Source organism: Pogoniulus pusillus, chromosome Z (assembly GCF_015220805.1).
Source record: "Pogoniulus pusillus isolate bPogPus1 chromosome Z, bPogPus1.pri, whole genome shotgun sequence".
NCBI lineage: Eukaryota > Metazoa > Chordata > Aves > Piciformes > Lybiidae > Pogoniulus > Pogoniulus pusillus.
The window spans coordinates 56,409,994-56,435,680 of record NC_087309.1 but is presented as its reverse complement, the minus strand read 5'-3'; the positions used below and the strand labels follow the sequence as shown (position 1 = coordinate 56,435,680).

General features: G+C 42.0%; 1 protein-coding gene across 7 annotated transcripts in view; it reads right to left on the bottom strand.

Annotated features, from left to right (window-relative positions):
• The window catches only part of KDM4C (lysine demethylase 4C), a 330,384-nt gene extending 320,033 nt beyond the window's left edge, over positions 1–10,351 (bottom strand). For 2 of the 7 annotated variants that reach the window (XM_064176761.1, XM_064176760.1), the window contains exon 1: positions 10,050–10,335. The gene's annotated coding sequence lies outside the window, so the exon portion shown is untranslated. Of the gene's footprint in view, positions 1–10,049 lie in introns of all 7 variants that reach the window. The other 5 variants (XR_010309134.1, XM_064176762.1, XM_064176757.1 and 2 more) reach the window with 5 other exon arrangements.
• Between the last annotated feature and the right edge of the window lie 15,336 nt (positions 10,352–25,687).

The following is a 25,687-nucleotide window of genomic DNA, read 5'->3' as shown; positions in this document are numbered from 1 at the left end:
GGCAGTGAGCAGGAAGATTCGAATGTTAGAGTCAAGATCTCCCTTGCTCCAATGAAAACAAGGGGGGCGAAATGGCAGATAGTATTGGGAGTCGAGATAGCTCAGATGATGATACGGATAAACCACAGCAGGATAATCCCAAGGAGGGAACTGACAGGGATCCTTTTGGTGCTGTTGAGAAGTTTGCTCAACTCATGAAGCAAAAGAAAGAGGATCCAAGAGAGAGTACATCTACTGGTGTGAAGGCTAGTACCGCTGTGGGTAAAAGGAATGGAAAGAGAAAATATACTCAGGAAACAGATGACAGTGATGAAGAGACAGCCCCACTACCAAGGAAGAAGACCAGGCATATTAGGCAAGATTACACCTAGAAAGAGTGAGAACTGCTGGTGAGATGGTTAAACAGGTGTTGGGATGGCGGTATGGATACTGTAAACACTCAGACAGTGAGGCAGTTGGGAGTTTTTGAGAGATAATGGCATAGATAAGCACTTAGAACATCTCAGGGGCAAACTTTTGGTCACACAGATTGACAGCTGTGGTACTACGGTACTGCAACAGGGATGGTTTGCCCTGGAAACCTTCATGCTGGAATATGGCTGATCAGGGGGCTCTGTTTGTAAGAGATGGCCATAAGAGAGCTAATTTACAGAGATTATGCATACTGGGTTGTGCAAACGAATGGTGAAATAAAATGAATTACACAAAGGAACTTGACATTAGCAGATGATGTAGATATAAGTTGTTATGAGTTCTATTGCAGGTCATTGTGGTGCCCATAAAACCCACGAAGAACCCCCTGTACGTGAGCATGAACCCTGTGAGTGCTTAAGAGTTCTGCTCTATCCCATTCACTGAAGAAAACATCTGAAACATCTGACTGTCTCTTGAAAACCTCTGAGCTAGCCAACACCTGAGACAGATGGAAATGAGGAGATGGATGGCCAGGAATTGGAGAAATGCCTGAAGCCTGGATGACTAGCATCCATGACACTGATGTTGTTAGATGGAGTGACTTAATGCTCCAATGGGAATTATATTAAAGAGTTGGACTGTGGCTGTTTGAGCAAGATTTCTAGCTCAGACTTCAAAAAAAAAATCAGAACAGAGAAACTTAGAAGTGTAAGCTCTGAGTGGAGAGGTGAACAATCTAGGGATATGCCATATAATGGCAACAAAGGAAGTTACTATCATTTCACTGGAGCATCAAGAACTTTGTGCCTGGAAGCACAGATTGTACCCTCCTCTTGCTGCTTCTGCAGCAGCCACTGCTATCTTCCCCTGCCACTGTTTTGGCTGCTGCTGCTTCACCACTGCATGGCCCCTTCCCCATCATCCTTAAGGTTATTATATTTCTGTAGAAGTTTATTCTTCTTATACTGTTATATTTAAACTGTAAGAAATACAGTTTTGTTTTTCCCAACTTTCCAAAAATCCATGTTGTAGTGATTTTATTCGACTGGGGGAGGGATACACCCTAACCCAGGACAAACATCTTCCTTATGAGGAGAGGATGAGGGAAGACCTGATTCATCTTTATCAATATGTAAAGGATGAGTGTCAGGATGATGGAGCCAGGCTCTTCTCAGTGAAGCCCAGTGACAGGACAAGGGGCAAACGGATGGACGTTGAGGCATAACAAGTTATGTGTAAACATAAGAGGAAATTTTTGCACTGTGAAGGTGCTGAAACAGTTGAACAGGCTGCCCAGGGAGGCTGTGAAGTCTCCCTCTCTGGAGATATTCAAAACCAGCCTGGGTGCATTCCTGTGTGATCTGGCGTAGGTGATCCTGCTCTGGCAGGGGAGTGGGACTGGATGATCTTTCGAGGTCCCTTCCAGCCCTTAACATTCTGTGATTCTGTGATAATAGAATCATAGAATCAACCAGGTTGGAAGAGACCTCCAAGATCATCCAGTCCAACCTAGCACCCAGCCCTAGCCAGTCAACTAGACCATGGCACTAAATGCCTCATCCAGGCTTTTCTTGAAGACCTCCAGGGACAGTGCCTCCACCACCTCCCTGGGCAGCCCATTCCAATGCCGATCACTCTCTCTGTGAAGAACTTCCTCCTAACATCCAGCCTAGACCTACCCTGGCACAACTTGAGACTATGTCCCCTTGTTCTATTGCTGGTTGCCTGGGAGAAGAGACCAACCCCCACCTGGCTACAATGTCCTTTCAGGTAGTTGTAGACAATAATAAGATCACTCCTGAGCCTCCTCTTCTCCAGTCTAAACAACCTCAGCTCCCTCAGCCTCTCCTCATAGGGTTTGTGGTCCAGGCCTCTCACCTGCTTCGTTGCCCTTCTCTGGACACCTTCCAGCACCTCAACATCTCTCTTGAATTGAGGGGCCCAGAACTAGACAGAGGACTCAAGGTGTGGCCTGACCAGTGCTGAGTACAGGGGAAGAATAACCTCCCTTGTCCTACTGGCCACACTGTTCCTGATACAGGCCAGGATGCCATTGGCTCTCTTAGCCACCTGGGCACACTGCTGCCTCATCTTCAGCCTACTATCTACCAGTACCCCCAGATCCCTTTCTTCCTGGCTGCTTTCCAGCCACTCTTGTCCCCAGCCAGTAGCACTGCTTGGGGTTGTTGTGGCCAAAGTGCAGAACTCTGCACTTGGCCTTTTTAAACCTCATCCCGTTGGCCTCTGCCCACCCATCCAGCCTGTCCAGGTCCCTCTGCAGGGCTCTCCTACCTTCCAACAGATCAACACCTGCTCCCAGCTTGGTGCCAACTGCAAACTTACTGATGCTGGACTCAATCCCCTCGTCCAGGTCATCAATAAAGATATTGAACAGGACTGGGCAAGTGCGGCACCTGGCAGAGAAAAACTTCAGGTATATGGGGTACCTGGTGGGGGTGAAGCTACTGGAAAAACCACCAGCAAAAGATCACTAAGATGATCACGGGATTGGAGCATCTCTCTCATGAGGACAGGCTGAGAGAGATGGGATTGTTCAGCCTACAGAAGGGTCCCATCTATGCTTATAAAAACCTAATAGAATACAGTGAGGAGAGATTTTTTTTCCCCAGTTTGCCCAGTGGCAAGACAAATGGCAACAGGAATAAACTGGAGCACAGAAAACTTTATTTGAAGATCAGGAGACACTTTCTTACTGTGAGGGTGGTCAAACACTGGAAGAGGTAGTTCAGAGAAGTTGCAAAGTCTCCATCCTTGGAGAAACATAAAACCCAGATGGACATGCTGTTCCAGCTGACACTCCTTAGCCAGTGGACTACAGACACATGTACTCTAGAGGTCACTTCAAACTTCAGAAAATCTGTGATTCTGTGATCTTATCCTTGTGTGCATATAAAGATGATGGAGCTAGTGATGCCCAGAAACAATACAAGTGCCAACAGGCACACACAGAAATACATTAAATTCTGCTTAAACATAGTAAACGGTTTATTACAAGGGCAACTGAGTATTGGAACAGATTGCTCTGAGAGGTTACGGAGCATCTATCCCCAGAGATATTTAAAACACAGTTTAACCCTGCCTGGGCAATTTTTTGCAGTTAAGTCTATTTTATGCAGGGAGATTGGATCTTCAGAGATCCCTTCCAACCTTCATGGTTCTGACTCCAAGCTACTACCTACTGCTGTAAAGTTAAGCACTGTATCTGCACAGCCATACACACAAAGCCAAAGTTACTGTTATGAATGTTAATTCTGAAAACTCATGTGTAGGTGATGTCTGGCACTGCACACATCAGTATCTACTATATCAGAGATGAAGCCCACTTCCAAAAGCCTATAAATTAATTTACCAATTAGCTTAATCAGTTTCTTCATAACCCTATTAAATGATGCCATTCATATACAAAATCAGTTTCAAAGGGAAATCTAGTATCAACCATTTTATCCTAGTTTGCCACTGTGTGCAAAGCAGGCGAGCACAGTGCTTGTATGTGCTCCTGCTAACTGCAGGGTCTGCCTTCCATACATTTTTTAATTAAATTTGTCTAATGTGGAGGTTTACAAAGTCTGAAAAATAACTTATTCCTGGTTTTTTTTTTAAATGGAAAATGGTCAAGAGACAAGAAAAATGTCACATCCAAGTGATTCAGCTACAAGAAAAACTTCAGTATGATTTTGGCCAATGTAGGCACAACAAACTACTGCATTAATGATAAAAAATCCTCACAAGCAAGACATCTCACTGAAACATACCAGTTTAAACACCTGAGTTGCTTTAAATATACCAATGTATGAAAGAAACTTCATATACCCTAGCATTTAGCCACAATAAAAATAAATAAACTGCTAATTTAAGGATTGTTAATGAAACCAACAAATTGTTCTTAACTCATGCTAGCTTCAACAGACACATATGCCAGCATGTTTCCCTGGCTGACAGACTGATGAAGTCCTATTTGCAAAGCATACCAAGGCAAAGATACTAACAAGGTTATTTTTGTCTACATCTCTGGAATGAAGTCAAGGCTCAGGCATATAACTGAGATGCACTGTGATGAAACTGGATCTACATCATAAGCAGAATTAAAAACTAAGTATGAAAATGTGTGTAGCACTGGAAAGGTAGACTTTTCACCTGTCTTTGTTAGAGTATGAAAAATACAAATTATGTCTTTCACAAATTACGTTTTCTTGAATCTTTCAGACCTTGTCCCTGTCCAGTGACCAAATAAACCAGCTTTCCTAGTTTTGGTAGAAATAAATAGTCTTATCCATGCTCCTGTGTTACATCTCTTCCTCAGTAAAAGACGACATCTCATTAACCCACCAGGTGAAACAACTTTTTGATAAGCATGACATTTGTAAGAACACTTCCCGAGTACTGTTCTGCTACGCCTGTAGTTTAGGCGGCAGAAAGGTCATAAAGGCTATGTAATACATGCTATGCCAGAAGTCTATATGCTCCTTATTACATAGCATTATTTGTTTTATGAATTTTTAGTAATTTAACACCTTTACAATTATGATCAGATGAGACTTGTTAAATTCTTTTAATAATTTTATTATTGCAGACATCATTACAAATGACAATGTAAAACAGTAATCACTAGTATTGATTTACACAATTTACCTTTACCATGAAAAAAAACAAATCTGTGCTATACAACTTGCCTTCCGATTCAATTCTATTAAATTCTGACATAGTATGTAATTCTCTCAAGGACTGTTGAATTCAAGAGGCCAACAAACTTTCTTCTATCAACTCCTACTTTCACTTTCTCTCTCATAAAAAAATGCCAGTTATATCCAACTAAATCACAAACACAACTAAACATAAAATACAGCCCAGTACAAGAGTGAATAGGCCTTTGGAAGTTCTCTTCCAACAAGAACATAAGTACTAAGATGCCATTCTAATGTAAAATGTATGTTGCAATCACACTACTATGGAAGTACTTCTGTGATATCCCAGAGCTGTGTAAGTACAAAAACAAAACTCCCAGAGTTTTGATTCTCTACTATATGACAAAAACATGCAAGGCATTAGTTAATACAACACTACAGAAACAAGAGCAGTATGTCCATGTAGACTGTACACTGTGAAACAGAAAGGTAAGTAATATAATACAAGGATATTTTCACAGTTCTTTTAAAGCCCTACTACCGACAGTAATCAGCCATCTTCTGGCCATCTTGAAAGACAGTACTGTCTTTCAAGCCACTGACAAGTTTGCCAATGTCTAGAAAAGCAGAGGGTAATGTCACAACAAGAGTACACTTGGTCCAGTCAAATTAGCACACATGAATACTTTGCCTAACACTGAAAGACAATTTTTTAGCCAATCACAGGAAACCTTTAAACAAGCTGAAGCTAAAGCTTGATCTAATAAAATACAAAGCCTGCCCATAATGCTTGAATTTCTTGGTGAACAAGTAGCGACCCTTGGAATAAATCTGATTAAATCACACAAAATTTAGATAAAATTAAAGCACATAACTTGTCCAAAGTTGCCAACTAAAGAGTCAATAGCTAAGACAAAGAATCTGATCATACTTCTAAAAACCTTAGACCTCTTGTCAGGCCTTGTCAAAAGACCAAGTCATGAGTCAGAAGTATATTGATATTACATTTGTACTACTGAAGCGTGTGAGGTCAATAAATTTTAATCATTCACATCTGTGTCAGTATATGGCCCAAGAAACCTAATGAACCTAATTCAAGATGTCAAAGTACAGCACTAGAAAAGCTCATACACTCAAAGCAAGATGAAATGTAATAAATGCTACTACTACTTACATAATCCAAGATGCAAACATTTCACCAGTTATAACAGGACAACTGCTTTTCAAACAAATTCTGTAGTATTTACACTTCATAGCTAGTACAAAGATTAAAAACTTGATACTTTGACAGGTACATTAACTACCAGAATAAAAAGGTGATGAAAGACTACAACTTCTCAGGGGTGCCAAAGCAAAAGTTTAAAAAACATAGGGGGAAGGATGAAGAGAGGAAGAGTGCCTTAGCATATTTTTAAAGCCTTCAGGACACTAAGCATAATTTAATGGTTCAAGAATTCTGTTAAACTTCATTGTTCCATACAGAATCCACCACAACCTCACATAAACACAGATTATCCCCTAAATGTGGAAAACATCTTCCAAGTTTACTTTAACTGACAATAAAGAAATCCAAAACAGCAGTTGCATTTAATGAAAGTACAAGCAAGTTTCACATAACTAGAAAACAGTAAAACTGAGTGAATCATATAATCAACCAGGTTGGAAGAGACCTCCAAGATCATCCAGTCCAGCCTAGCATCCAGCCCTAGCCAGTCAACTAGACCATGGCACTAAGGGCCTCATCCAGTCTTTTCTTGAACACCTCCAGGGACAGCGACTCCACCACCTCCCTGGGCAGCCCATCCCAATGGAAAAATCACTCTCTCTGTGAAGAACTTCCTCCTAATATCCTGCCTGTACCTTCCCTGGCACAACTTGAGACTCTGTCCCCTCATTCTGTTTCTGGTTTCTGGGAGAAAAGACTGACTCCCAACTAGCTACAACCTCCCTTCAGGTAGTTGTAGACAGCAATGAGGTCACCCCTGAACCTCCTCCAAGAGAGACATACAAAAAAAAAAGTGAAGTAATTTGCATTTGCACCAAGATCTGCAGTCTTTACAACATGAAAACAACTTTCAGAACACAGTATTCTCTCTCCACCTTAATATTAGCTGATTAGCTGGCAGGTATCCTCTGAAGGTTATCCTCTTTTTGCTTCTAATATAAAATAAATTAACAAGTACTTCTAAGTTTCACCCCTCACCAACAGAGAACCAAAATTTCTGGCCTTGAACTACACAAGAATTGGCCCAACTCTTCTTCCAAAGATGCTTCATAGAAGTCACCTCTCATCTGCCAAACAGTGACTATATTCTTCTTTCTTGTTCAACATAGCTGTCACTACAAGGTCCAAAATGCACAGCCTGGTAGATCTGTTCCACTATAAACAAAATTATTAGCTAATGTGGAAAAAGCACTAAACAAGTATAGGCCATGTTTTTTGTACCTGCAACATAAAGTGCATTCATATTCTGGAACATTATTAATTACTGTGTGTTCAATATATAAAATATCAATACAACACTTACTCAACAACCAAAATTAAACAAATTACATTGCATTAAGTTGCAAACTCAAAATGAGAAAAATAGAACGATAGAAAAAAAAATCTCTGAAAGTCACCACTTCTCACAGATAACTTAGTTAAAGCACATATTTTTCCATTTTCTTGCATATTCTCACCTACACTAAGAATGGAACAAACAATTAAATAATTTATCCCGAGAAAATTTTCAGCTATCAATAAGAACATAAACCTGTCTAAAGAAAAGCAGACATAAACCATTCATATTATAAAGTACTATCCAACATTTTTTTCTGAACCATTTAATAGAACCACTTTATTCACAAAACTGGAGGAAAACTAATTTTTTTTTTCCCCACTAATCCTCTACTTGTAGTCTGCTTTGGGGGGAGCAGAGGAGGCAAGAAAAAAATGTTGAAAGTTTGTAAAAATCCACTCTGCTAGAGCTGAAATGTAAGCCAGCAGCAGAAAGTCAGGTACGTACTAACCTACAACAGTGTAAACAGTAGTTTTATTTATAACACAAGTAAAAACTCTGTAAGCTCATCCAGTAACTTATTTTTATCACAGACACAGGTAGAGTCACTTCTGCATTTTCTTACATCACTTTTTAAAAAAGTTTTTAGCATAATCTGCAAGTAGGTACCATCCAAGTCCCTATGTAATTTGGTAAAGCAAACATTAAAAATATTGCCACTGTTACTATAGCACATCCCTGAGAAGAATGTGTGTAGTGATGCTAAGGGGTTGTGAAATCCAGGATATAAGGGGAGTCTCTTTAGAGCAGAGATGTGTCAGTGCAGTTAATAACATGCCACATAGTTGGCAGGTTTTTTGAGAAATGCATATTGGCAGAAATTACAGACTTGGGATAACTGTTAAACATTGCTTAATCAGAAGGCAGTTCATATCCACCACCTGCTACGTTATCTCCAGCAATGTTATAAGACTGCATTGCCAGTGGGTGTTTTCCTGATCTTCCGGGTGCTTGTAAATTAACTTTTTAAAACTTGAGATCTGGGCCAAACTGCTTTCAGACTTCCACGAGTTTTTTTACCTAAATTTGGAAAAAAAGTTTACAGCTTTGGTACCCGTTTCTCCCGACTAGAAATAATTTACTGGAACTGGTAAAGGTCCAGAAATGGAATGCAGTGATCAAGGGTGTTTGTCTGTTTCCACAAGGGATTTTCACACTGTAAGTCCTTTAATAGATGCAGAACAAAGACAGGACCAAAAAAAAAAAAACCACACTTTGTAAATGAGTCTTCTATGACCTGAGAAACAGAAAGATTTACTTTTCCCCTTTAATACTGCCTTTGACACACCCGAAGCTATGTTTCTGCACCTGTGATTAAGGTCTAACACCTTCCCTCTCTTAAAAGATTCTGTAATTCAAAGACATCATGTGATTCCCCTTCTCTTACAGCTTGCCCTAAATTAACCATAGGCCAAATACCTACTGGCCCGGCAATAAGTCACAATACAAAAAATAAATGCTGTTTATGCTCTAAGCCAGTACAGACCTTTAAAAAACAGACAGGCACTTACTGTTTTTTTCCTAACGTAGTTAACCTAGCAGAAAAAAAAAAAAAAATCACTTCTCATTTGCCGGTCAAAAACAACTACAGAAGAGAGCATACTATTAAGATGGCATAAAGTCACGATTCTGAACATGGCTTTGAAAGCGCGGAGCACAGAAATACATGTGGAACTGAAGTTTCGATGAGTATTTCACTCAGAAGAGAGCTGTAAAGTCTTTTTCTATCGCTTGAACACAACTGTTAACTTCCAGAACGCTTGAACGACAAGTAGAAACTAACGAGCTGCACCAACGCAGCTATACTCAGTAAGAAAACAAGGCTGTTTGCTAAGTCCATAGAATTCTGTCAAAGCCCACAAGTTAAGGGCTTGAGAAGTACGGCTGTATTTCACACACGGGAAAACCGCTTGATCTCTCCGAGAACTCCCATCCACTGCTCTGACCCGCAATCGCCACCCGCAAGTAGGAACACGAGACTTGTTTTTCCGACACCTGCCGGCATCTTTTCCTCAGCCCAGTCTCAGCCGCTATCCACTTATTCGCAACACGGAGCTTCTGGACCAGTTCCCTCCTGGACGAGGTGGGATCTCAACCGCTCAAGAATCCCAGTGGAGTGCGCAAGGCGGCCACTCCGCCCCTCGCATCCGACCCCTCTGGCCTGCTTGGGCTAAGTCAGTCCGGCGAGCCACTGCCTCGCCGACTGGACACGCAAGGGCGCCGCGTTCTAACCCGGCACGACCCCGTTTCCCTGAGCCCGTCCCCGCAATACCTTGCCTCATCGCCGTTACCACCTCATACCCCCACCGTCTCTGCCCTATCCTCTTGGTCGCCAGTGGCCTACGCACACCTCGCACCCTCTCTCCCAGCAGGCAGGCCGCCCCACACGTCTCCGCAAACCCGCCGTCAACCAGCCCGGCTCGGAGCTCACCTCGCACCTGTCCAGGAGCCGCTGCCAGATGAAGGCGAAGAAGAAGGGATTACGGCGGCGGCAGCACTAGTCTAGTCTAGCCTGCTCCGCTCTGTCCCCCTCCCCTCCTCCGCTTCAACCTCCCCGGTGGCCCCGGGGCTCTTCCTCCCCTCGCCTGCGGGACGTCTCGTTCCTGGTGCAAATGACAGCTGGCGCCTGCGCGCAGCCCTCGCACGCCCGGGCGCAAGCGGCCGCCCCGGCGGCCGGGGGGAGGACACGTGACAGAGGCTCCCGCGTCACGTGCCAGGCGTGGCGGCAGCGCCGGCGCTTCCGGGCGGAAGGCGGCCGCGGAGCGCGCGCTCCCGCCGCTGCGAGGTGAGCTGGCCGCGGGAGGGACGGGGGCTCGCGCCGGGGTCACGCGGGAACGCCCGGCCCCGGCCAGCGGGTGGTGACGCAGGGCTGGGGCCGCGCGTGCCGGCCGCGGCCGGAGCCGGAGCCGGAGCCGGAGCCGGAGTCGGTGGGGGGCTGGTGGCGTGCGCGGCTGCTTTTAACTGTGCAGCAGCCGCTGCTCTGCTCGTGTTCCATCAAGTAGTGCAAATGACCAAAAGATAACTGAACCAGCCGTTTTTAAGTGTGCAAGCATGCATGTGACAGTGAAAGAAATCTTGTTTCTCACAATAAAGTGTTTTTCAATACTAATGGAACGTGAAAATTAAGGATTCGGGGTTTTTAAAAGCAGTACATTCAAGGATGTAACTTTGCCGTGCTCAGAAACTTCTGTGCTGTGTTGCCATGTGGGCACGGTAGCTATACATTAAATGGCAGTAGCGATCTGTATCCTGTATCTTCAGGGAAAAAAATCCTCGATATCTCTCCCTAGAACCACTATGTCCAGCTCCCAGCACCACTATGTTTAATGAGGCTCCCCCTCAACTGCCTAAGGAAAGGAATTTAGTTTCACTGAATACGAATAAAAACAAAGGGAGTCTTTTGCATTGCTCCTGAAGCCTTCGCGGGAATGAAGAAAATGTTTGCTTCGTGCCTGCGGGGCAAACAGTCGAATGAAGCCTGTCATTCAGATTCTTGTCTGCTTGTCGACTCAATTATAGAGCACAAAAGATAGATGACTTTGGGATTGGTTTTAACTGTGATCACTAAGATTCGTGCGGAGTACTTGTTGAAAGGAAAGTACTACAGTGATTCATGAAAATATGGAGTCATCGTCTCACCTCAGCTTTGCTTTCAAATTACAAGCTTCTGTGCGGTCACCAAGCACCTGGCTTATGTTACACTATTGCCAAACCATACCCGTCTTAATGCTACTATCTCTGCGCACCCAAATGATGGACTGAGCCACATGATCCTCATTATCTGTGGCCATGGGAAGTTGCCCAAGCATCCTGGCATGTGTCAGGGATTGTGTTGCCAGCAAGATTCGAAAAGTGATAGTGCCCATGTACTTGGCACTGCTGAGGTGGCATCTCAAATGCTGTGTTCACTTTTGGGCCTCTCACTACAAGAACAGTGAGGTGTTGGAGCATGCACAGAGAAGGACAGTGAAGGTTGTGAAGGGTCTGGAGAACAAGTCTTACAAGGAGAGGCTGAGAGAACTAGGGTTTGTTTAGTCTGGCAAAGAGGAGGCTGAGGGGAGACCTTATTACTCTCTACAACTACCTAAAAAGAGGTTGTAGTGAGGTTGGTGTTGGTCTCTTTTCCCTAGTATCAAGTAATAGAATGAGAGGCAATGGCCTCAGGTTGCACCAGAGGACGTTTGTGTTGGATATTAGGAAAAAATTCTTTACCAAAACAGTGGTGAGACATTGGAATGGACTGCCCAGGAGGGTGGTGGAGTCCCCAGAGGCGCTAATGTTTTGACAATGGCACTTTGGCACATAGTTTAATGGCCACGGTGATGTTAGGTTGATGGTTGGACTTAATGATCTTCTCCAACCAAGACATTTCTGTGATTCTATGATCATTTTTCCATTTTTCAAAGCCAGTATCTTAGCACCTCTATTTTGCTAGATGGAAGTAGGGATACTGGCCTTCTTCAGAATAGTTATGTAGATATGCAGGGTCAATAGATCAAATTTTTAGCTTTATTAACGTGATCTGGCACAGTGCTTATAAACTGATCTGGTCACCTTTACTTTAGTGGATTCATTTCCAAGCCCTCGTGGATTTTCCAGCCCATGTTCTAGCTGGCATGAAGATTTTTTTTTTTCTTACTGTGGTTTAAGTAAGTTTTTCTGCACTATTCTCCTTGCCTTTCATGCTTTGGGCTCTGCCTTTAGGTTACTGTTGGCTAGGTGTTTGGGTTTGTTGTGGTTTTTTTTTAAAGAAAGGCATGTGACCACAGCCACTAAGAAAAAAAAGTCTACAACCTGTAAATTTCCTTGGTTTTAAGTAGCTTATACAATATGTAGGCAGCACGAGCTTTTGACCAAAAAATGGCATTTCTGATGTAGATTATGATAGTGTGTCTTCTCTCTTTCATTCCTTTTAGCAGAGGTTGGAAGCCACTCCTGTTTAATTAATTTAGAACTTTCTTTTCCATGACACTTCTGAGGCTCTGTTTCAGAGTTGTACTACTTACACTGAAATTATTTTTACTTACTAAAATGTGAATTTTATGTATTGCCAGTATGTTTGCCTTGTCCTGTTGCTGTGTGATTCTAAGGAAGCTCCATCTTTTCTGTATCCTCCCTCTAGGTAATTGTGAACTGAAATAGGATCATCCTGAACCCCGTCCTTCTAAGTTTGACCAAGCCCAGCTCCTTCTGTCATTCCTCATATGTCATATCCTAGAGCCCCTGACAATCTCATGGGCTTCCACCAGAAATATGTCGATATCTTTTATGTACTGGGAATCCTAGAGCTCTGCACAGCATGGTATTTCACCCAAATTGGTGCAGACTCTATCTCTTTTTTCTCTTTTTTTTTTTCCTTTGTTTTGTTTTGAATGCAGGTTACGTACATGTTGTGTAGCAATAATACTAAGAAATCTTCTCAGAATTTTAAGCAACACGGGTTTTTTAACATGACAGTGGAACAGCTATTTAAAGTAAGGTCACATTTGAGGCAGAAAAAGCTATCTTCTAAAATTACACTTAAATACTGCTTACAATGCATCCGATGGCAATGAACATCAGAATATGTGTTACATCACATAATATATGCTCTGCAGACAATAAAGGAAACACAACTTTTTTAATACATATGTGCATCTTTTGTCAATTTTGCATCTTTGTTGTCATCACATTTTCATAATCTTGATAGCAATATGTAAGTTACATCTCTTAGTGTTCAGAAAATTCAATTTTGGAACTTCAGTGACATGAAATTAGGCATATTTAAACTGGGAAGGTTATACAGTAAAGGCAGTAATGGCACAAATAGGGATTTAGTTTACCCAGGTATATAATGAGTAGGTAGACTCCTTCCATTAATGTAGTTATACCCAGATAAAAAGTATTTTGAGTGCTCTGACTCAGAAATTATTTGCTTAATGTCGAAATTCCCAGAATATCCCTGCACCTGTTACAAAGGCCAGACTATATAATATCAGAAATACAACTTCTGAGTTGAGAATTCAGTTGTTTCTTTTTCTTGACATACTGTACTAAACGTGGAGGAGACCTTATTTCAGGGGTCCTCAAACTTTTTAGACAAGGGGCTGTTTCACTGTCCCTCAGACACTGTTGGGGGCTGGACTGTAGTTTGGAAAAAAAATTAACGAATTCCTGTGCACACTGCACATATTTTATTTGTAGCAGTGCACAAAAAAAAGCAGGAAAAATAATGCAATATTTAAAATGAAGAACACTTGTAATCAACAAAACCAAGTAATATTTCAGTGTGAACTGTGGGCCTGCTTTTGGCTAATGAGGTGGTCAATGTTAGGTTCCATATTTGTCACTGCTAGTCGTAGCAAGTGATGCAAGTGTTCATCAGTTAATCTGGATCTGATTGGAGATTTCAGATGTTTCATTCAAGGAAAAGTCTGCTCACAGACATAGATGCTGGCAAACATGGCTGCAATTTTGAGTGCATGGTTCCTGAGATTATGATATGTCTCTCAGGGGAGAGATGCATAGAATTTAGTAAGGCTGCTTGATTTGAATGCATCTTTCAGCGAGTCACAAGTCGGTAATTCAGCCAATTCCCCTTGGTAAATCGGATCAACAGTTTCAATGTCAACAGGAAATTGGTTCTGGAAAAGCTGTATATTCTGCTTATGGACACAAAGCTCTTTAAATCTAATTTGAAACTCCTTTTGTAACATTTTTAGTACATCCATACGTGTTTTGTTTGGGAATGCAACTGCTGTTTTTTCTGCAGACAAGTTTTGAGTTGTGGGGAGATGGCAGAAGTTTTCCTCCTTTACTTGATTAATGAACAGGTCTAATTTGACTTGAAATGCTTTTGTGTGTGAATACCTATCACAGATGGGCTTCCCCTTTCCTTGAAATTTGACACTGAAATTGTTGAGTAGCTCTGATACATCTGTCAGAAACGCAAGGTGCCATTTCCATTCTGCATCTTTGAGCTCTGCTACTTTTTTGTTCTTAGAAAGCATAAAATCATAAACCTGTGGAAGTAAGTCATAAAATCGTTTCAGAACTCTCCCTCAACTCAGCCAACGGACTTCTGTGTGGTGCAGCATATCTTCATAGGCAACATTTAGTTCAGACAGAAATTCCTGAAACTGTCTGTGGTTTAGTGCATGAGCTCTAATGAAGATAACACAAGAAGCCACAGTTTTCTTGAAGGAGTCCGGCTGCAGTGATTGACAACACAGTGCTTGTTGGTGGATGTTGCAGTGTATGGCTATTGGGTGTGAATGGTTGCGTTTGTCCATCTCTTTGTGTGCTAGTTTGAAGCAAGCTAGAATGTTTTGGTAAAAGAACTAGATAATGGGCAGTGAAATGAAAAACAATTGATGTCAACTTCTCTCACAGTCTCGCTGAGAGCTCTGGAAAGAAGAAGTAAACTTTCTCCATTTTGTCTCTCTCTCTTGCTTTTACCTTAGACCGAGACACATCTTTCTAACATCACTGCTTTCTAACCGTGCTCCCTAACCTCTTGGCTGCACCTCTCTTCTTCCTGAGAACTGGGGTAAGGTTGAGAGGGGCCGGGGGAGGTGTTGGGGTGGTTTGAGAGCCCCTCCTGGGGACTCAGGTTTCTGGGAGGGGAGTTGTGCTTTTGTATTGTTTATCCTTTTGTATATTTCTGTATATATTTGTATATAACTGTATATATTGTAAATAGCTGCTTGTAAATTCTGCTAGCTGTAAATAAATTGCTTCATCTATATTCCCAGGGTCCGTCTGAGTTAGCTGGGGCAAATTCAAAAGTGTGGGAGGGGCGGGGTAACCCCCAAACCATCACACTTTGTTAATGTGTGCAACCACTCTTTTCGTGGACCCCGCCATGCTAGGAGCACCATCAGCTGTCACACTGAATAGTTCACCCCAGTCCAGCTCCAAATCATTCATAGTTTGGCAAACTTTTCTCATAGGCATCCTCTCCTGCAGCTGTTCCTTTGATGTTTTTCGGTGTAGCAAGCTCCTCTGTGACTTCGAAAGAATCATTTGTCCCACGAATGGAAACCAGAAGTTGTGCAGAATCACGAACGTCATTGCTTTCGTCGAGTGCCAGTGAGAAATAGCAGGAGGAGGACAGGGCGGCGACGGCTCGGTTTGTAGCTGAGAGGCTCCCCGTGGTGGGCGCAGGTCGAGGACGAGGTGCTGGTTCCAGCCCAGGCCCGGCGGCTGCTTGGGGCTGCGGAGGCCGCAGCGCGGCTTAAGGGTCAGGAATTGGCTGCTTGCTTTCCCCCCAACCTCTGCCGGAGTTGGGGGGGGGGGGGGGGGCTGTAAATACCGGCGGGCCGCATTGAGGGCCCTGGGGGGCCGTACCCGGCCCGCGGGCCGTAGTTTGAGGACCCCTGCCTTATTGTGTTTAATACTGATCACTTTCATTTAAAGGCTTACGTACCCAGACAGCATTCCTTTCTGCCAGTAGCTTCTTTTTCCCTCCAAAACTTATCAGGATGAAATAGAGAAGCTAAGCCGTGTTGGTTAAAATGTGTCCACGGGCTCTCCAAGGCAGTAATGCTGGAACGCTACAGCGCGAACCTTGAGTCTCAGAGACTCAACTTCTGGGCACGCAGTTCAGCTGCAGAGCAGTCAAAGGTGCATTAGCACCTAAGAGTAAACGCTAAATAACTGTGCATTATTTGGTGACATTGGATTTTTCTTTGTACGTGTATTCGCTGTCAGCTTTACAGAAATTGCAATGCTGATTTGCACTAATACTGGAGGGATGTTCAAGATTCTTGTCTGTACTGAAGTATGAAAGAGATGAAAAATAAACAATGTATAATGAAGCCACCCTGTATCCTCTCTGTGGCAGTGAAGTTGTGTTCCCTTCAGTATGATAAGTTGTCTGGCTTGTTTTCTAGGTAAAAATTCCCAAATTGTCTGCAGCACCTGTGCTGCTTCACTGATCTTTCAGAGTTTTACGTGCATGAGAGGCAATCCCAGGATAATGTCAGTGAGGATGAATATTCAAACAAGAACAGATAATGAAGACTTTTTAAATTATTATTATTATTATTATTTCCCCTTACTGTAAATAAATAATTGATATATTTAAGCTTACCCTAAAAAAGATGCGACTATATCTCGTAATTAGATACCTCACTTAGGCACTTTTGTGACTGCTGTGAATTTGATTTGTTGATGCTAATATCCACTGAACCATAGGAAAGTAAAGGTTTTCAATTTTTGAAGTAGATGTAGAGACAAGGCATAAGTCATTTGGTTAAAAAGGTCTGTGTTTGGGGAACCAAAATCTTTTTAATGGGAAAGTGACAGAGATGCCTGGAGCGCTGAACTCAAGACAACTAGAAGAGAGGAATTCTATTTCAGTGCATTAGTGCCTGCAGAAGAGAAAGTTCTGTCCTGTGCATTGCTTATTTTGTCCCCTCATTGGATTGCCGGTACGTTCTTTGGCTGTATGAGGAAACTGTGGTTTATTTCAGGATGCACTAGGTGGCGGTCTTTACTGTCTGTTTTGTCATCACTTGACAAGTCTTCCGCAAAGCATAACTAACCTGCGACGAGGGAAAGACAGTAAGGCTTGGCTGGGTCAGTAATCTAACTGCTTGCATTTAAACCGTCGTTTTAAGCTCTCTAAACTGTCCACTTGATCTACCCAGACTCGGACAAATATGAACGTACAAACATGTGGCATTTAACCTTCACTATCCTTTTTTGTAGTTGTCTGGTTTGGGGACTAAACCAAAATAAATTTATTACGTTCCGTTTTAAAGCCCTCACCCAGGAATGCATTCTCTCCTTTTTAACTGAGCAGGTGAATTGTTGTCTTGAAGAATGTTTCTTTGACAAAGACAGTTAATGGAGGAGCTGTAAGGAAGCATTAGACAGTGGCCGGGCAAATACTGACTGTAGGATGCCATGAAAGAGGTAAAGGTCTGTCTTAGCATGTGTGACTGCTGTAAGTGATTTGAAACCATGAAGAAAATTTTATTTGGATGAAGTACTGTATTTTTTCCAAGAGAGTTCAGAAAATAACAGTATGGCAACTTTCACTAATAAAAAAAAAGGACAACTGTTGGCCTGATACAGAAAACAGTCACCGAACTTTGATTTGTCAAGTTGAGAAGGTTTGTGATACACTTGGACTCTGCCCCAGGTTGACCAACACAAAAAGTCAGCCTGAAGAAAAGTCTGGTGCTCCTGTAATCAAATGTGGAAGTCAAGAAAGCTTCCTTATTAAAAAAAAATTAAAAAAAAAAAAGGACATTAATCCCATCACCTGCATTGTTTATTCCAGAATATTTTGTCTTCTGATAATACAAGATATAATAATAATAATAATAGCTGAAATAACTTTACCTTCAGTTCACTGCACAGACCAAGTATTAAAAAAAAGACAAAACAACACTTGGTGAACACAGCCCAAACTATTGCCTCAGAATGGTATATTCTAGAATTTACTCTAGGTGTAAAATTCTTGAGAAACCGGACATCAAATATAATTTGTATTGACTAGGAGTTGACACACTTCTAATTGTTTACTTAAATTCTAAACTTGCAGGAAGACATTGAAAGTTAGCATTTATAGAAGAAAGGAATACAAAACCGGGGATCTCATTTCTGCCTTTGAGACATTGTTTCAAATATCAAATAATTCAGTGTCACAAATTTTAGCTAACGTCTGCTTACATATGCATAAGCCTTTAGTAAATACACTATGATTTGTAAGTAGTCAAACACTAAATGGAAAAATGCTCTTAGATTTTAAGTTTTAAATATTGGTCATTTTTAGAGTTATTGTAATGTGACTAAATATTGAAATAACTTTTGACCTGATTTTGAAACTCTGTAGTTTGATTCATTTTCTGTTTAGAAGATGACATTTTTTTTAACAGGGATTTTTTAATTTCATTTGTTTCAAAGAAATTCAACACACCGATGCTGTCACAGCATTGAGAAGCAACATGAATTCAGAACCCTTGAAGTTAAGTTTATGGCCTCACATGGTTTGTTGTGCTTAGACTCAGTTGTCTGTCCCTTAATATTGCCATAATAATAGTACTCTACAATACCAAAATACCTAAAGAAGTAAAAAAATATTCTTACTGACGTCACCTGACAATTAACTGTGTTTGGGGTTTGTTTGTGTGTTTGTCTGTTTTTATGTTGTGTTTTCCATCTGTAAAATAATTAAGAACTGCATTTACTGTATTGGAATCAAACCAGTAAATTTTATGACATGTGCAGAATGATTTTCCCATCTTGGTGTATTTTGACTTCAATAAAATTGCTCAAAGTGACTTAAAGTCAAATGGAAAAGTCTAAAACATCAGTCGTGGAATACTAGTTGCAGGCTCACATGTATGACTTAGAAATTTTGTAAGAAAAAGTATCCAGTAGGAAGGAACATTATGAATACTGTTTTTAAAAACCTGTAGGAACAGGTTTTGGGGGTTTGGGGTTTTGTTTTGGTCTGGTCTTTCTCATAGCATTTTGAAAAATCAGTTTCTTACATTGGTTTATTTTTATTATTCTGTTTCTGTCTATTCTTTTCATATCTTGTTTTCAATCTCAGAGCTTTTCTTTCACATATGAACTCCAAATTCTGATACGAGATTATGAACCCTCATGTGCCAATTTAGTACCACAATAGGACAGGTTTCTGTAATAACACTAAGTTGAGATGGAGGACAGAGCTTTGGGGATTGTTGTTGTTCCACCCACTACTCAGGGGTGGAACAAGGTATACCTACCTGCTGTATATGGACATGACGTATATAAACATACTAAAATTCCAAAAAGCAAGCTTTTGATTTTTATGACAAAAATGGGCTTTGAAACATTTCTTTAGTGGAATGATGATATTTTAGTCCAAGGTTTTTAACTTGGATGACATCGGTGGTTGCTCCAATATAGAGATTCATCCAAGGAAAGATAAGAAGCACTTAGAAATTTCATAAAAATTAAATGCATTTACAGAATTCCACAGAATCACAGAAACATTCAGGTTGGAAAAGACCCTGAAGATCATCAAGTCTAATCCCTACTCTATAAAGTTCACCCTTAAACCATATCCTCAAGCACCACATCCAAACGACTTTTATACACATCAAGGGTTGGTGACTGAACCACCTCCCTAGGCAGCACATTCCAATGCCTGACCACTCTTTTTGTGAAAAAATGTTTTGTAATGTCCAGCCTAAACCTACCTAGTCACATCTCTTGTTCTGTCACTACTTGTGAGAAGAGCCCTCTCCACAACATCCTTTCAAGTAGTTGTAGACAGCAACGAGGTCTCCCTCAGCCTTCTCTTCTTCAGACTAAACAGCCCCAGCTCCTTCAGTCACTCTCCATAAGACTTATTCTCCAGGCCCTTCACCAGCTTCGTTACCCTCCTCTGCACTTGTGCCAGCACCTCCACATCCTTCTTGTAATGAGGTGCCCAAAACTGAACACAATACTCAAGGTGTGGCCTCACCAGAGCAGAGTACAAGGGGACAATCATCTCCCTATTCCTGCTGGACACAGCATTTCCAATACAAGCCAGGATGCACTGGCTTTCCTTGCCACCCAGGCACACTGCTTGCTCATATTGAATTGTTTGTCTATCACAACCCCAAGGTCCCTTTCTGCCAAACAGTTTTCCAGCCACGCTTCCCCAGGCCTGTAGCACTGCTTGGAATTGTTGTGGCCCAAGTGCAGTACCTGCCATTTGCCCTTACTGAAGCTCATGCCACTGACACTGACCCCTTGATTCAATCTATCGGAGTCCCTCTGTGTAGCCTTCCTACCCTCCTGCAGATCAACACTGCCACCCAACTTGGTGTCATCTGCAAACTTACTGATGACACACTCTATGTCTTCATAAAGGTCATCAATGAAGATGTTAAACAGAAGTAATCCCAACACCTCCCCACTTAGCCAAGACTTCAGGTAAATAATGGAGGGTGGCTTGACAAGCACATCTGCCAGCTCCTTCCGCTCCCTTGAGTATAGCCCATCAGGCCCTATAGACCTGTGCGGGTCTTTCATCAGTTTACTCTTCTTGCATTTCTAACTTTTCACCCAGATGTGCAAAATGTGACAAGAGAAGCAGTTTACCTCTAAACTCTTACTTGCTTCTCTGTGAGATGTATTCAAAGCAGAGATATTGCTTGTCTCGTGGATATAATAAAAAAACCTGCAAAATCTTGTACTACTTCTGGAGTTAGCCTCTGAGAAGACAAAGTTCTAAGCATATTTTTTTTTCTGCAGCACCCATGTGACATTATTGAGCTTTGAGAGTTTTATATGCACAGAAGACAATCCCAGGATAATAACAAGTTGGAGATGAATATTCAGACAAGAACAAAGAATGCAGATATTTTTAGGTTTGGGACAAACCCATTTTATTAGGGTTTTCCACAGCTAATATAGCTTCTAATTTTGCAACCAGATAAAAAATCTTAGGATATCTTAGAATTAACTATAGGACTAGAATCTCAAATTAGAACTTGAGTTAAAATAGATAAACCGTCTGGCTAAGAAGGTTTTTGAAACTACACACTGCTGGATTAGTGTTACTGTTTTATCTGGCTTTAAAAAAAAAAAAAAAAAAAAAAAAAAAAAAAAACCACAAAACCACAGATTATCATTTTATCTCAGTGCCTGTTGCTACAAGCAACATTCTTTTCCAGCTGAGCCGCAGCTAACGCGCCTTTTATTCATTTTCCTTTGTGACCATTTTGTCACTTCAATGTGCTCTTCCATGTGTTACAGAGTAGAGATGGTGAAACGCCTTGGGTCATGCATTGTTGTCTGTTAATTCTTTTGTGAGCTGTGGCGCCAGCTAATCCCCACCCCCACACGGCCCTTTTTTCATTTTTGTCCAATTTCTGTTGTGTTCTGTGCAATCACTTTCTTTTAGTTTAATCTTTACGTTTGAAATAAAGACTGGCTCTTAACAGCTAAAAGTCAAAGGCACTGAACCAGACTCTCCTTCACATACATTCATACAATTAATTTGCTTCACTGACACTGAAAAAGAATAGGGGAAAAAAAAAAAACTTGCCCACCGTTTTACACAGTGATAAAGTGTTCACAAATACTAGGTTCTGATATTGGGTTGCACCCTAATACTGTGCTTTCCAAAATGTAGCTTGTTAAATGAAATGTGACATTCTGTGCATTTCAAAGGCATAGCCAAACAGAAGCTGCGTATTTTCACAGTGTTCAGTGTCATCGTTTGCTTTCTGCTCCTGAATGTGGTGGGTGGTAGTCACTGTTCGCATGGAGTACAGGATATTTCTGTAAATATAGCCTAGGTCAGTACCACTGAGATGAGCCTGCATTTCTTTTAAGCATCCATGCACACACATGACTCCATGTATTTCCTTCTATTATTTACCTTACTTACCAGCTTTGGAGCTTACTAGCCCCACCCCCCTAATCTGAGCAGACTCAGCTTTTTCATCAAATGATTAACAGGGGGAAAAAAAGTATATGTATAATTTTCTGATAAATTAGAGGACTTAATCACTGCATAGTAGGGGTCTTTCAGTGCACAGAGGTGTCAGAAAAGCAGTAGGCACCTGGTGTGAATGGAAGAGCATGTGAGATCCCTCCTTTTCAATAGCTATCATTGTCCATGGGTTCTCATCTGCATCGTTTTTTTTAGTACAACTTTTCTTTTGGTTCTCTCTTAAACTCTTTTTGCAAAGTTTAAAAATATCTTTTTAAAATAACACTCTAGTGAATAGTTTATTTTTAATTTAAAGGGGTTAAATTGCCTGGACTGCTTGAGAGACACTGTTAAGAAACCTGATTAAAGAAACAGTCTCACACCATATAACCACAACTGGATAAGAAGCAGCTAAGTCCTGTCATACTTGTAGGTTATGCTTCTCTGCTTTCCAGTTTAAAAGGCATCCTGGGAATTCCTGCATTCTTTAGGAAAAGTACTGCTAAACAATATCCAGCTGTAGATGGAACTACTTTTTTCTCTTCCTTTTTTAGTGTTCTTGCTGAGAGGGATGGCACATGCATACACTTGAAACACGTACAGAAATCAAGTGAGCTGCTGCGAGTTTCCCATCTTCCCTAACATCTTACCACCCCAGCATTCTTAGCCTTCCTGTCAAATCACTGTAAATATATGTATTTTTATATGTATATATATATATATATACACACCATATATAGTATAAAGAATATATTATATATGTACTGTATATGGAATATAGAATATAGATCTATTTATACAGTTACTGTACCCTGCAACATTGCTGATTACTTGCAGTTGCATCCACAGGAAGAACTTAATTGATAAAAAAAGAAAAGGAAAAAAAAGAGAGAGAGAGAGAGAGAGAGAGAGAGGAAATACAGAACTGTCAGAGCTGCAGAAGACCTCAAAGATTATCTAGTTCCAACCCCCCTGCCATGGGCAGGGACACTTTCCACTAGATCAGGTTGCCCAAAGCCACATCCAGCTTGATCTTAAAAACTTCCATCGATGAGGCTTCCACCACTTCTTTGGACAACCTATCCCAGTGTCTCACCACCATTATGGTGGAAGACTTCTTCTTAATGTCTAATCTGAATCTACCCTCCTCTAGCTTGGATCCCTTCCCCCTAGTGTTATCACTACCCAACATCCTAAAAAGTCTCTCATGAGCTTTTCTACAGGCCCCTTCAGATACTGGAAGGCCACAATAAGGTCTGGTGGAGCTTTCTCTTCTCCAAATTGAACAATCCCACAGGAGAAGACCTCTGTCGCTCTGATCATCCTCATGGTCATTCTAGTGGCAGATTTTTCTTGTAATAGGAGCTCCAGAAGTGGACACAGTACTCCAGGCGGGGGGTCTCATGAGAGTGGTGTAGAGGGGGACAATCACCTCTCTTGACCTGCTGGCCATGCTTCTCTTGATACAGGCCAGGATACAGTCAGCTTTCTGGTGGCTCATATTGAGCTTCTTGTCCACTGGCACCCCAAGCTCCTCTCTGCAGGTCTGCTCTCAAGCCAGTCACTGCCCAGACTATATTGGTGCTTGGGATTGCCTCGACCCAGATGGAGGACCTTGCATTTGGTCTTGTTGAACCTTATGATGTTGACTTGGGCCCACCTCTCCAGCCTTCCTAGGTCCCTCTGGATGGATCCCTTCCCTCCAGCATGTCCACCGCATCACATGGCTTGGTGTATTTGGCAGACTTGCTGAGGGTGCACTCAATGCCACTGCCCATGTTGCCAACAAGGACTGGTCCTAGTGCTGGTCCTTGAGGGACTCTATTTGTCACTGGCCTCCATTTGGATGTGGACCCATTGACAGCCCTTTTTTGTGCAGCTGTCAAGCCAATTCTTTATCCACTGAGTGGTCACAGAAGGCCACCAGGTTCGTCAGGCATGATTTGCCCTTGGTGAAGCTAGATTGATTGTACCAAGTCACCTCTTCATTATTCTTCTGCCTCCGCGGTGCCTGCAGGAGGATCTGCTCCATGATGTTACCAGGCACAGACGTGAGACAGACTGGCCTATAGCTCCCTGGACCACCCTTCTTTCCTTTTTTGAAAGTGGGGGTTGTGCTTCCCCTTTTCTAGTCAGTGGGGACTTCACCAAACTGCCATCACTTTTGGAATATAAGAGAGAGCAGTTTTGTGACCACATCTGCCAGCTCCCTCAGTACCTGTGGGTGTATCCCATTGGGTCCCATTGACTTGAACACTCTCAGGTTCATCAGACATTCATGGACTCGATTTTCACTTAATAGGGATTTCCTTCTTCCAGCCCCTGCCATTACCTTCTATGACTCTGGGACCGTGTCTGGAGACCTTGCAGTGGAGACTGAGGTAAAGAAGTCACTGAGAACCTGGGCCTTCTACATATCACTTGTCACCAATTTGCCTCTTTCTTTCCTGGGGGAGCTCATGTCTTCCTTAGTCTTCCTTTTGCCATTAATGTACCTATAGAAACGTTTGCTATTCCACTTCATCTCCCTGGCTAGATTTAATTCTAAACAAGATTCAGCTTTTCTAACCAGGTCTCTTGCTGCTCAGATAGCTTCCTTGTATGTATCCCATTCTAGCTGTCCTTTCTTCCACTCTTTGTACAGGAAACAAGCTTACAAACTGATGGGACACTGGGGTACTGGTAATACTGAATATACTTTGTAAGACCTCCAAAGGCTTAGTTAAATTATTCCAGCACTTTGCCCCAGAATTTCCCAAAAGGACCACATTCCCCTGCTCCAAGGCAAAATGAAATGCTGATTAGGTCTGACAGGTAAGGCAGCCAGCTCTCACAAGTGTCACTGTTGGACACTCATCAGGTTTATAGGAGTCATCAGACTACACTAACTGGCAGTTTAGGAGGAAATGGCAGGACATGGTTTACAGTTTATGACACTGTGAAGCAGTCTACTCCAGTGTGTTTATGTGAACATGTCTTCATTATTTCACTATTTTTGGGGGTTGAAGGAATGCTGCAAAAAATATTCTTTAATTACTAGTATAGGTAAGACTTTTGAGGTTATTTCACAGATTACAAAGACTTAAGTTCATGTGTCTGAAGGCCTGAGTTTGGCAAAATAAAAACTATGCAGTAAATACCATTTTCCTCACTCCACCTTAAACTATTGAAAGACATTTAGGCATTCTAGGTGTATGTATTTTTAACTCGAAGGAAATCCTGACATTGAGACTGCAATTTCAGTATCTAGCAAATGTGGGCATAACAGCATGTTGCTGTGGAGACCAGCTTCAGCGCAGGTAGGGCTGCGGTGGGGAAGGGATCTGAAGCAAAAGCAGCCAATGAAAGGCTCTTGGGGGGGCTTTTTGGAAGCCAGGAAAAGCATTATCCCGGGGTCGGCGACTCGCAGCTTTTGGGTGGGGCTGCTGAGATAGCTTGGGTGGAACCAGCGCCACTCACGGTTGATGGCACCTTTAGGCTGTAAGAAGGCTCAGGGAGGACAGTGACTGGTTGCTGGCCGCAGAGCACAGAGGGAGCAAACAGGGCTTGCCTGTGCCCAGCGGGTGCCGCAGCTGTCTGCAGCTTGTAGGTTCGCTGGAACCAGTGAAGCCTGAGGAAAGAACTTCTAGAAGAGCACCCGACATTGTTGTAAAATG